Raw genomic sequence first — 12,500 nt, forward strand, 5'->3', positions numbered from 1 at the left:
TGGAACTATGTTCTGTTTATTTCCTTCATCCACTGCACCTGCTGTTCTGACATCAGCATCCGAGAATAGTGTCCCGTACTGGGACATGGTCTCGGATCTCCCGCTCTCTGGAACTATGTTCTGTTTATTTCCTTCATCCACTGCACCTGCTGTTCTGACATCAGCATCCGAGAATAGTGTCCCGTACTGGGACATGGTCTGGGATCTCCCGCTCCATGGAACTGTGTTCTGTTTATTTCCTTCATCCACTGCACCTGCTGTTCTGCCATCAGTGTCCGACAATAGCGCTTCATCATCGGATATCTGCCGTGAAATACCGCTCTCTGGATCTGCTCTGTTCTGGCAGGTAATCAGGGAGATTTTAAGTAGATGAGTGTCCGGGAATAGTGGGCCGTTCTGGGACTTGGTCTGGGATATCCCGCTCTCTGGAACTATGTTCTGTTTATTTCCTTCATCCAGTGCACCTGCTGTTCTGCCATCAGTGTCCGACAATAGCGCGCCGTTCTGGGACTTGGTCTGGGATATCCCGCTCTCTGGAACTATGTTCTGTTAATTTCCTTCATCCAGTGCACCTGCTGTTCTGCCATCAGTGTCCGACAATAGCGCTTCATCATCGGATATCTGTCGTGAAATACCGCTCTCTGGAACTGTGTATTAGTCCGTCCGCTGCACCTGCTGTTCTGACATCAGCATCCGAGAATAGTGCGCCGTTCTGGGACATGGTCTGGTCTCTGCCGCTCTCTGGAACTCTGTATTCATCCATGCGTTACACCTGCTGTTCTGACATCAGCATCCGAGAATTGTGTCCCGTACAGGGACATGGTCTGGTCTCTGCCGCTCTCTGGAACTCTGTATTCATCCATGCGTTACACCTGCTGTTCTGACATCAGCATCCGAGAATAGTGTCCCATACAGGGACATGGTCTGGTCTCTGCCGCTCTCTGGAACTCTGTATTCATCCGTCCACTGCACCTGCTGTTCTGCCATCAGCATCCGAGAATAGTGCCCCGTACTGGGACATCAGCCAGGACGCACCGCCGTCATCTCGTTCGTTCGCTCAGTCATCCATCCACGAAAGCTACCGATCAGCCACAGTGCCCGGAATGATGCCTCCTGCCGGGGTAGCGTCCGCTTGCTCCCCGACAGCCAGTTCTGCATGAGGCTCCGGTTCTTCCACCCCCGCCACTGTCCGAGGGTGTCCGAAAATACTGAGGTCTGAGTCGGATCCGAACCGCACAACCACACGGTCTTCACGACTGGAGGCCTATGTTTCTAAAAACCGGGTTTCAGGAATCTGCGACCTGGTGGCCCAGTGATGTCGGCTGGAACTTTTTTTTTCCGGTCCGCTCAAAATTCTCCAGGCATTTTCTGAGCTTTCCTTCACATAGTCCGACTTTTACTTAGTTTCTGACGGAGCCAAAAAAGTCCGGGTTTTTTTGCCCTCCTTATCGTCCCGACTGGAAACTTTAACTCCGTATTTTAAGTCAGAAAATTAAAGTTCTTTTCATCCAGGAGACCGACCCTTCCTTCAAAGTGTCCCATACAGTGCTTCGTCATCGGACATCGGCCGGGATCTCCCGCTCTCTGGAACTGTGTATTCATCCATGCGGTACACCTGCTGTTCTGCCATCACTGTCCGGGAATAGTGTGTCGTTCTGGGACTTGGTCTGGTCTCTGCCGCTCTCTGGAGCTCTTTATTCATCCATCATGTACACGTGCTGGTCTGCCATCACTGTCCGGGAATAGTGTGTCGTTCTGGGTCATGGTCTGGGTTCTGCCGCTCTCTGGAACTCTTTATTCATCCATGCGGTACACCTGCTGGTCTGCCATCACTGTCCGGGAATAGTGTACCGTTCTGGGACTTGGTCTGGTCTCTGCCGCTCTCTGGAGCTCTTTATTCATCCATCCACTGCACCTGCTGTTCTGCCATCACTGTCCGGGAACAGTGTGCCGTTCTGGGTCATGGTCTGGGATATCACGCTCTCTGGAACTCTTTATTCATCCATCATGTACACCTGCTGGTCTGCCATCACTGTCCGGGAATAGTGTACCGTTCTGGGACTTGGTCTGGTCTCTGCCGCTCTCTGGAACTCTTTATTCATCCATGCGGTACACCTGCTGTTCTGCCATCACTGTCCGGGAACAGTGTGCCATTCTGGGTCATGGTCTGGGATATCACGCTCTCTGGAACTCTTTATTCATCCATCATGTACACCTGCTGTTCTGCCATCACTGTCCGGGAATAGTGTGTCGTTCTGGGTCATGGTCTGGGATATCACGCTCTCTGGAACTCTTTATTCATCCATGCGGTACACCTGCCGTTCTGCCATCACTGTCCGAGAATAGTGTGTCGTTCTGGGACTTGGTCTGGTCTCTGCCGCTCTCTGGAGCTCTTTATTCATCCATCCACTGCACCTGCTGTTCTGCCATCACTGTCCGGGAATAGTGTGTCGTTCTGGGACTTGGTCTGGTCTCTGCCGCTCTCTGGAACTCTTTATTCATCCATGGGGTACACCTGCTGGTCTGCCATCACTGTCCGGGAACAGTGTGCCGTTCTGGGTCATGGTCTGGGATATCACGCTCTCTGGAACTATGTTCTGATTATTTCCTTCATCCACTGCACCTGCTGTTCTGCCATCAGTGTCCGACAACAGCGCTTCATCATCGGATAACTGCCGTGAAATACCGCTCTCTGGATCTGCTCTGTTCTGGCAGGTAATCAGGGAGATTTTAAGTAGATGAGTGTCCGGGAATAGTGGGCCGTTCTGGGACTTGGTCTGGGATATCACGCTCTCTGGAACTATGTTCTGTTTATTTCCTTCATCCAGTGCACCTGCTGTTCTGCCATCAGTGTCCGACAATAGCGCGCCGTTCTGGGACTTGGTCTGGGATATCCCGCTCTCTGGAACTATGTTCTGTTTATTTCCTTCATCCAGTGCACCTGCTGTTCTGCCATCAGTGTCCGACAATAGCGCTTCATCATCGGATATCTGTCGTGAAATACCGCTCTCTGGAACTGTGTATTAGTCCGTCCGCTGCACCTGCTGTTCTGACATCAGCATCCGAGAATAGTGTGCCGTTCTGGGACATGGTCTGGGATCTCCCGCTGTCTGGAACTGTGTGTTCATCCATACGTTACACCTGCTGTTCTGACATCAGCATCCGAGAATGGTGTGCCGTTCTGGGACATGGTCTGGGATCTCCCGCTGTCTGGAACTGTGTATTAGTCCGTCCGCTGCACCTGCTGTTCTGACATCAGCATCCGAGAATAGTGCGCCGTTCTGGGACATGGTCTGGTCTCTGCCGCTCTCTGGAACTCTGTATTCATCCATGCGTTACACCTGCTGTTCTGACATCAGCATCCGAGAATAGTGTCCCGTACAGGGACATGGTCTGGTCTCTGCCGCTCTCTGGAACTCTGTATTCATCCATGCGTTACACCTGCTGTTCTGACATCAGCATCCGAGAATAGTGTGCCGTTATGGGACATGGTCTGGGATCTCCTGCTCTATGGAACTGTTTACTTCATCCATCCACTGCACCTGCTGTTCTGCCATCAGTGTCCGACAATAGCGCTTCTTCATCGGATATCAGCCGGGATCTCACGCTCTCTGGAACTGTTTAATTCATCCATCCACTGCACCTGCTGTTCTGCCATCAGTGTCCGACAATAGCGCTTCTTCATCGGATATCAGCCGGGATCTCCTGCTCTATGGAACTGTTTACTTCATCCATCCACTGCACCTGCTGTTCTGCCATCAGTGTCCGACAATAGCGCTTCTTCATCGGATATCAGCCGGGATCTCACGCTCTCTGGAACTGTTTAATTCATCCATCCACTGCACCTGCTGTTCTGCCATCAGTGTCCGACAATAGCGCTTCTTCATCGGATATCAGCCGGGATCTCACGCTCTCTGGAACTGTTTAATTCATCCATCCACTGCACCTGCTGTTCTGCCATCAGTGTCCGACAATAGCGCTTCTTCATCGGATATCAGCCGGGATCTCACGCTCTCTGGAACTGTTTATTTCATCCACCGCACCTGCTGTTCTGCCATCAGTGTCCGACAACAGCGCTTCATCATCGGATAACTGCCGTGAAATACCGCTCTCTGGAACTGTTTATTTCATCCACCGCACCTGCTGTTCTGCCATCAGTGTCCGACAATAGCGCTTCTTCATCGGATATCAGCCGGGATCTCACGCTCTCTGGAACTGTTTATTTCATCCACCGCACCTGCTGTTCTGCCATCAGTGTCCGACAACAGCGCTTCATCATCGGATAACTGCCGTGAAATACCGCTCTCTGGAACTGTTTATTTCATCCACCGCACCTGCTGTTCTGCCATCAGTGTCCGACAATAGCGCTTCTTCATCGGATATCAGCCGGGATCTCACGCTCTCTGGAACTGTTTATTTCATCCACCGCACCTGCTGTTCTGCCATCAGTGTCCGACAACAGCGCTTCATCATCGGATAGCTGCCGTGAAATACCGCTCTCTGGATCTGCTCTGTTCTGGCAGGTAATCAGGGAGATTTTAAGTAGATGAGTGTCCGGGAATAGTGCACTGCACTCGGGCAGGTCACGCCGCGTAACCCGCCCCGTATCCCGGTTCCCGAACCCGCTTTTCCGCCCAAAGTTGTCCGAAGATGCTTAGGCCCAGCTGGGGAACGCTCCCCACGAAGCCCGGGTCTCAGCCCTGGAGCCCTGTGTTTCCGAAAACCAGGTTTCTGAAATCTGCGACCTGGTGGCCCAGTGATGTCAGCTGGAACTTTTTTTTTCCGGTCCGCTCAAAATTCTCCAGGGGATTTTAGGGCTTTGCGCCACATATTCCGACTTTTACTTAGTTTCTGACGGAGCCAAAAAAGTCCGGGTTTTTTTGCCCTCCTTATCGTCCCGACTGGAAACTTTAACTTTTTTTTTAAGTCAGAAAATTAAAGTCTTTTTCATCCAGGAGACCGACCCTTCCTTCAAAGCGTCCCAAGTGGTCCTTCGTCATCGGATATCTGTCGGGAAATACCGCTCCATGGAACTGTTTATTTCATCCATCCGCTGCACCTGCTGTTCTGCCATCAGTGTCCGACAATAGCGCTTCTTCATCGGATATCTGCCGGGATCTCACGCTCTCTGGAACTGTTTATTTCATCCATCCACTGCACCTGCTGTTCTGACATCAGCATCCGAGAATAGTGTCCCGTACTGGGACATGGTCTGGGATATCCCGCTCTCTGGAACTATGTTCTGATTATTTCCTTCATCCACTGCACCTGCTGTTCTGACATCAGCATCCGAGAATAGTGTCCCGTACTGGGACATGGTCTGGCATATCCCGCTCTCTGGAACTGTGTATTCATCCATCCACTGCACCTGCTGTTCTGCCATCAGTGTCCGTGAACAGTGCTTCTTCATGGGATATCAGCCGGGATCTCACGCTCTCTGGAACTGTTTATTTCATCCACCGCACCTGCTGTTCTGCCATCAGTGTCCGACAACAGCGCTTCATCATCGGATAGCTGCCGTGAAATACCGCTCTCTGGATCTGCTCTGTTCTGGCAGGTAATCAGGGAGATTTTAAGTAGATGAGTGTCCGGGAATAGTGGGCCGTTCTGGGACTTGGTCTGGGATATCCCGCTCTCTGGAACTATGTTCTGTTTATTTCCTTCATCCAGTGCACCTGCTGTTCTGCCATCAGTGTCCGACAATAGCGCGCCGTTCTGGGACTTGGTCTGGGATATCCCGCTCTCTGGAACTATGTTCTGTTTATTTCCTTCATCCAGTGCACCTGCTGTTCTGCCATCAGTGTCCGACAATAGCGCTTCATCATCGGATATCTGTCGTGAAATACCGCTCTCTGGAACTGTGTATTAGTCCGTCCGCTGCACCTGCTGTTCTGACATCAGCATCCGAGAATAGTGCGCCGTTCTGGGACATGGTCTGGTCTCTGCCGCTCTCTGGAACTCTGTATTCATCCATGCGTTACACCTGCTGTTCTGACATCAGCATCCGAGAATAGTGTCCCGTACAGGGACATGGTCTGGTCTCTGCCGCTCTCTGGAACTCTGTATTCATCCATGCGTTACACCTGCTGTTCTGACATCAGCATCCGAGAATAGTGTCCCGTTCTGGGACATGGTCTGGTCTCTGCCGCTCTCTGGAACTCTGTATTCATCCATGCGTTACACCTGCTGTTCTGACATCAGCATCCGAGAATAGTGTCCCGTTCTGGGACATGGTCTGGTCTCTGCCGCTCTCTGGAACTCTGTATTCATCCATGCGTTACACCTGCTGTTCTGACATCAGCATCCGAGAATAGTGGGCCGTTCTGGGACATGGTCTGGGATATCACGCTGTCTGGAACTGTGTGTTCATCCGTCCACTGCACCTGCTGTTCTGCCATCAGCATCCGAGAATAGTGCCCCGTACTGGGACATCAGCCAGGACGCACCGCCGTCATCTCGTTCGTTCGCTCAGTCATCCATCCACGAAAGCTACCGATCAGCCACAGTGCCCGGAATGATGCCTCCTGCCGGGGCAGCGTCCGCTTGCTCCCCGACAGCCAGTTCTGCATGAGGCTCCGGTTCTTCCACCCCCGCCACTGTCCGAGGGTGTCCGAAAATACTGAGGTCTGAGTCGGATCCGAACCGCACAAACGCCGGTCTTCACGACTGGAGGCCTATGTTTCTAAAAACCGGGTTTCAGGAATCTGCGACCTGGTGGCCCAGTGATGTCGGCTGGAACTTTTTTTTTCCGGTCCGCTCAAAATTCTCCAGGCATTTTCTGAGCTTTCCTTCACATAGTCCGACTTTTACTTAGTTTCTGACGGAGCCAAAAAAGTCCGGGTTTTTTTGCCCTCCTTATCGTCCCGACTGGAAACTTTAACTCCGTATTTTAAGTCAGAAAATTAAAGTTCTTTTCATCCAGGAGACCGACCCTTCCTTCAAAGTGTCCCATACAGTGCTTCGTCATCGGACATCGGCCGGGATCTCCCGCTCTCTGGAACTGTGTATTCATCCATGCGGTACACCTGCTGTTCTGCCATCACTGTCCGGGAATAGTGTGTCGTTCTGGGACTTGGTCTGGTCTCTGCCGCTCTCTGGAGCTCTTTATTCATCCATCATGTACACGTGCTGGTCTGCCATCACTGTCCGGGAATAGTGTGTCGTTCTGGGTCATGGTCTGGGTTCTGCCGCTCTCTGGAACTCTTTATTCATCCATGCGGTACACCTGCTGGTCTGCCATCACTGTCCGGGAATAGTGTACCGTTCTGGGACTTGGTCTGGTCTCTGCCGCTCTCTGGAGCTCTTTATTCATCCATCCACTGCACCTGCTGTTCTGCCATCACTGTCCGGGAACAGTGTGCCGTTCTGGGTCATGGTCTGGGATATCACGCTCTCTGGAACTCTTTATTCATCCATCATGTACACCTGCTGGTCTGCCATCACTGTCCGGGAATAGTGTACCGTTCTGGGACTTGGTCTGGTCTCTGCCGCTCTCTGGAACTCTTTATTCATCCATGCGGTACACCTGCTGTTCTGCCATCACTGTCCGGGAACAGTGTGCCATTCTGGGTCATGGTCTGGGATATCACGCTCTCTGGAACTCTTTATTCATCCATCATGTACACCTGCTGTTCTGCCATCACTGTCCGGGAATAGTGTGTCGTTCTGGGTCATGGTCTGGGATATCACGCTCTCTGGAACTCTTTATTCATCCATGCGGTACACCTGCCGTTCTGCCATCACTGTCCGAGAATAGTGTGTCGTTCTGGGACTTGGTCTGGTCTCTGCCGCTCTCTGGAGCTCTTTATTCATCCATGCGGTACACCTGCTGGTCTGTCATCACTGTCCGGGAACAGTGTGCCGTTCTGGGACTTGGTCTGGTCTCTGCCGCTCTCTGGAGCTCTTTATTCATCCATGCGGTACACCTGCTGGTCTGCCATCACTGTCCGGGAACAGTGTACCGTTCTGGGACTTGGTCTGGTCTCTGCCGCTCTCTGGAGCTCTTTATTCATCCATGCGGTACACCTGCTGTTCTGCCATCACTGTCCGGGAATAGTGTGTCGTTCTGGGACTTGGTCTGGTCTCTGCCGCTCTCTGGAACTCTGTATTCATCCATGGGGTACACCTGCTGGTCTGCCATCACTGTCCGGGAACAGTGTGCCGTTCTGGGTCATGGTCTGGGATATCACGCTCTCTGGAACTATGTTCTGATTATTTCCTTCATCCACTGCACCTGCTGTTCTGCCATCAGTGTCCGACAACAGCGCTTCATCATCGGATAACTGCCGTGAAATACCGCTCTCTGGATCTGCTCTGTTCTGGCAGGTAATCAGGGAGATTTTAAGTAGATGAGTGTCCGGGAATAGCGGGCCGTTCTGGGACTTGGTCTGGGATATCACGCTCTCTGGAACTATGTTCTGTTTATTTCCTTCATCCAGTGCACCTGCTGTTCTGCCATCAGTGTCCGACAATAGCGCGCCGTTCTGGGACTTGGTCTGGGATATCCCGCTCTCTGGAACTATGTTCTGTTTATTTCCTTCATCCAGTGCACCTGCTGTTCTGCCATCAGTGTCCGACAATAGCGCTTCATCATCGGATATCTGTCGTGAAATACCGCTCTCTGGAACTGTGTATTAGTCCGTCCGCTGCACCTGCTGTTCTGACATCAGCATCCGAGAATAGTGTGCCGTTCTGGGACATGGTCTGGGATCTCCCGCTGTCTGGAACTGTGTGTTCATCCATACGTTACACCTGCTGTTCTGACATCAGCATCCGAGAATGGTGTGCCGTTCTGGGACATGGTCTGGGATCTCCCGCTCTCTGGAACTCTTTATTCATCCATGCGGTACACCTGCCGTTCTGCCATCACTGTCCGAGAATAGTGTGTCGTTCTGGGACTTGGTCTGGTCTCTGCCGCTCTCTGGAGCTCTTTATTCATCCATCCACTGCACCTGCTGTTCTGCCATCACTGTCCGGGAATAGTGTGTCGTTCTGGGACTTGGTCTGGTCTCTGCCGCTCTCTGGAACTCTTTATTCATCCATGGGGTACACCTGCTGGTCTGCCATCACTGTCCGGGAACAGTGTGCCGTTCTGGGTCATGGTCTGGGATATCACGCTCTCTGGAACTATGTTCTGATTATTTCCTTCATCCACTGCACCTGCTGTTCTGCCATCAGTGTCCGACAACAGCGCTTCATCATCGGATAACTGCCGTGAAATACCGCTCTCTGGATCTGCTCTGTTCTGGCAGGTAATCAGGGAGATTTTAAGTAGATGAGTGTCCGGGAATAGTGGGCCGTTCTGGGACTTGGTCTGGGATATCACGCTCTCTGGAACTATGTTCTGTTTATTTCCTTCATCCAGTGCACCTGCTGTTCTGCCATCAGTGTCCGACAATAGCGCTTCATCATCGGATATCTGTCGTGAAATACCGCTCTCTGGAACTGTGTATTAGTCCGTCCGCTGCACCTGCTGTTCTGACATCAGCATCCGAGAATAGTGTGCCGTTCTGGGACATGGTCTGGGATCTCCCGCTGTCTGGAACTGTGTGTTCATCCATACGTTACACCTGCTGTTCTGACATCAGCATCCGAGAATGGTGTGCCGTTCTGGGACATGGTCTGGGATCTCCCGCTGTCTGGAACTGTGTATTAGTCCGTCCGCTGCACCTGCTGTTCTGACATCAGCATCCGAGAATAGTGCGCCGTTCTGGGACATGGTCTGGTCTCTGCCGCTCTCTGGAACTCTGTATTCATCCATGCGTTACACCTGCTGTTCTGACATCAGCATCCGAGAATAGTGTCCCGTACAGGGACATGGTCTGGTCTCTGCCGCTCTCTGGAACTCTGTATTCATCCATGCGTTACACCTGCTGTTCTGACATCAGCATCCGAGAATAGTGTCCCGTACAGGGACATGGTCTGGTCTCTGCCGCTCTCTGGAACTCTGTATTCATCCATGCGTTACACCTGCTGTTCTGACATCAGCATCCGAGAATAGTGTCCCGTTCTGGGACATGGTCTGGTCTCTGCCGCTCTCTGGAACTCTGTATTCATCCATGCGTTACACCTGCTGTTCTGACATCAGCATCCGAGAATAGTGGGCCGTTTTGGGACATGGTCTGGGATATCACGCTGTCTGGAACTGTGTGTTCATCCGTCCACTGCACCTGCTGTTCTGCCATCAGCATCCGAGAATAGTGCCCCGTACTGGGACATCAGCCAGGACGCACCGCCGTCATCTCGTTCGTTCGCTCAGTCATCCATCCACGAAAGCTACCGATCAGCCACAGTGCCCGGAATGATGCCTCCTGCCGGGGCAGCGTCCGCTTGCTCCCCGACAGCCAGTTCTGCATGAGGCTCCGGTTCTTCCACCCCCGCCACTGTCCGAGGGTGTCCGAAAATACTGAGGTCTGAGTCGGATCCGAACCGCACAAACGCCGGTCTTCACGACTGGAGGCCTATGTTTCTAAAAACCGGGTTTCAGGAATCTGCGACCTGGTGGCCCAGTGATGTCGGCTGGAACTTTTTTTTTCCGGTCCGCTCAAAATTCTCCAGGCATTTTCTGAGCTTTCCTTCACATAGTCCGACTTTTACTTAGTTTCTGACGGAGCCAAAAAAGTCCGGGTTTTTTTGCCCTCCTTATCGTCCCGACTGGAAACTTTAACTCCGTATTTTAAGTCAGAAAATTAAAGTTCTTTTCATCCAGGAGACCGACCCTTCCTTCAAAGTGTCCCATACAGTGCTTCGTCATCGGACATCGGCCGGGATCTCCCGCTCTCTGGAACTGTGTGTTCATCCATACGTTACACCTGCTGTTCTGACATCAGCATCCGAGAATGGTGTGCCGTTCTGGGACATGGTCTGGGATCTCCCGCTGTCTGGAACTGTGTATTAGTCCGTCCGCTGCACCTGCTGTTCTGACATCAGCATCCGAGAATAGTGCGCCGTTCTGGGACATGGTCTGGTCTCTGCCGCTCTCTGGAACTCTGTATTCATCCATGCGTTACACCTGCTGTTCTGACATCAGCATCCGAGAATAGTGTCCCGTACAGGGACATGGTCTGGTCTCTGCCGCTCTCTGGAACTCTGTATTCATCCATGCGTTACACCTGCTGTTCTGACATCAGCATCCGAGAATAGTGTCCCGTACAGGGACATGGTCTGGTCTCTGCCGCTCTCTGGAACTCTGTATTCATCCATGCGTTACACCTGCTGTTCTGACATCAGCATCCGAGAATAGTGTCCCGTTCTGGGACATGGTCTGGTCTCTGCCGCTCTCTGGAGCTCTTTATTCATCCATGCGGTACACCTGCTGTTCTGCCATCACTGTCCGGGAATAGTGTGCCGTTCTGGGTCATGGTCTGGTCTCTGCCGCTCTCTGGAACTCTTTATTCATCCATGGGGTACACCTGCTGGTCTGCCATCACTGTCCGGGAACAGTGTGCCGTTCTGGGTCATGGTCTGGTCTCTGCCGCTCTCTGGAGCTGTTATTTTCCTCCATCCGGTACACCCACTGCTCTGCCATCACTGTCCGAAAATAGTGCTCCGAAATCGGGTAAGTCGCGCGGGGGGCCACCCCCGTATCTCGGCTCCAGGAGCCTCTTTCCGCCCGGGGCCTGGCCCACTATGCTTAGGTCCAGCTGGGGAACGCTCCCCCCGAAGCTCGGGGCCCTGTCCTGGAGATCTCTGTTTCCGAAAACCAGGTTTCTGAAATCTGCGACCTGGTGGCCCAGTGATGTGAGCTAAAAAAAAATTTATCGAAGCGATCTAAAAAAGCCCAGGCATTTTCTGAGCTTTCCTTCACATATTCCGACTTTTACTTAGTTTCTGACGGAGCCAAAAAAGTCCGGGTTTTTTTCGCTCCACATAGTCCCGACTGGAAACTTTAACTTTTTTTTTTTTCCATTATTTCACCCGCGGAGGTCCGCAAACACCTCCAGGGGCCCACAACGGCCGAATTAAGCCAGGAAAAAGACACCAGAACCCGGATCTCTTTACCAGACACCCCCAGAGCCCGGAACACGGACCCAAACACCTCCAGAGGCCCACAACGGCCGAATTGAACCCGGAAAAAGACGCCAGAACCCGGATCTCTTTACCAGACACCCCCAGAGCCCGGAACACGGACCCAAACACCTCCAGAGGCCCACAACGGCCGAATTAAGTCCGGAAAAAGACGCCAGAACCCGGATCTCTTTACCAAACACCCCCAGAGCCCGGAACTCGGACCCAAACACCTCCAGAGGCCCACAACGGCCGAATTGAACCCGGAAAAAGACGCCAGAACCCGGATCTCTTTACCAGACACCCCCAGAGCCCGGAACTCGGACCCAAACACCTCCAGAGGCCCACAACGGCCGAATTAAACCCGGAAAAAGACACCAGAACCCGGATCTCTTTACCAGACACCCCCAGAGCCCGGAACACGGACCCAAACACCTCCAGAGGCCCACAACGGCCGAATTGGACCCGGAAAAAGACGCCAGAACCCGGATCTC

The sequence above is a fragment of the Gasterosteus aculeatus genome, unplaced genomic scaffold (assembly GCF_964276395.1).
Source record: "Gasterosteus aculeatus unplaced genomic scaffold, fGasAcu3.hap1.1 HAP1_SCAFFOLD_33, whole genome shotgun sequence".
NCBI lineage: Eukaryota > Metazoa > Chordata > Actinopteri > Perciformes > Gasterosteidae > Gasterosteus > Gasterosteus aculeatus.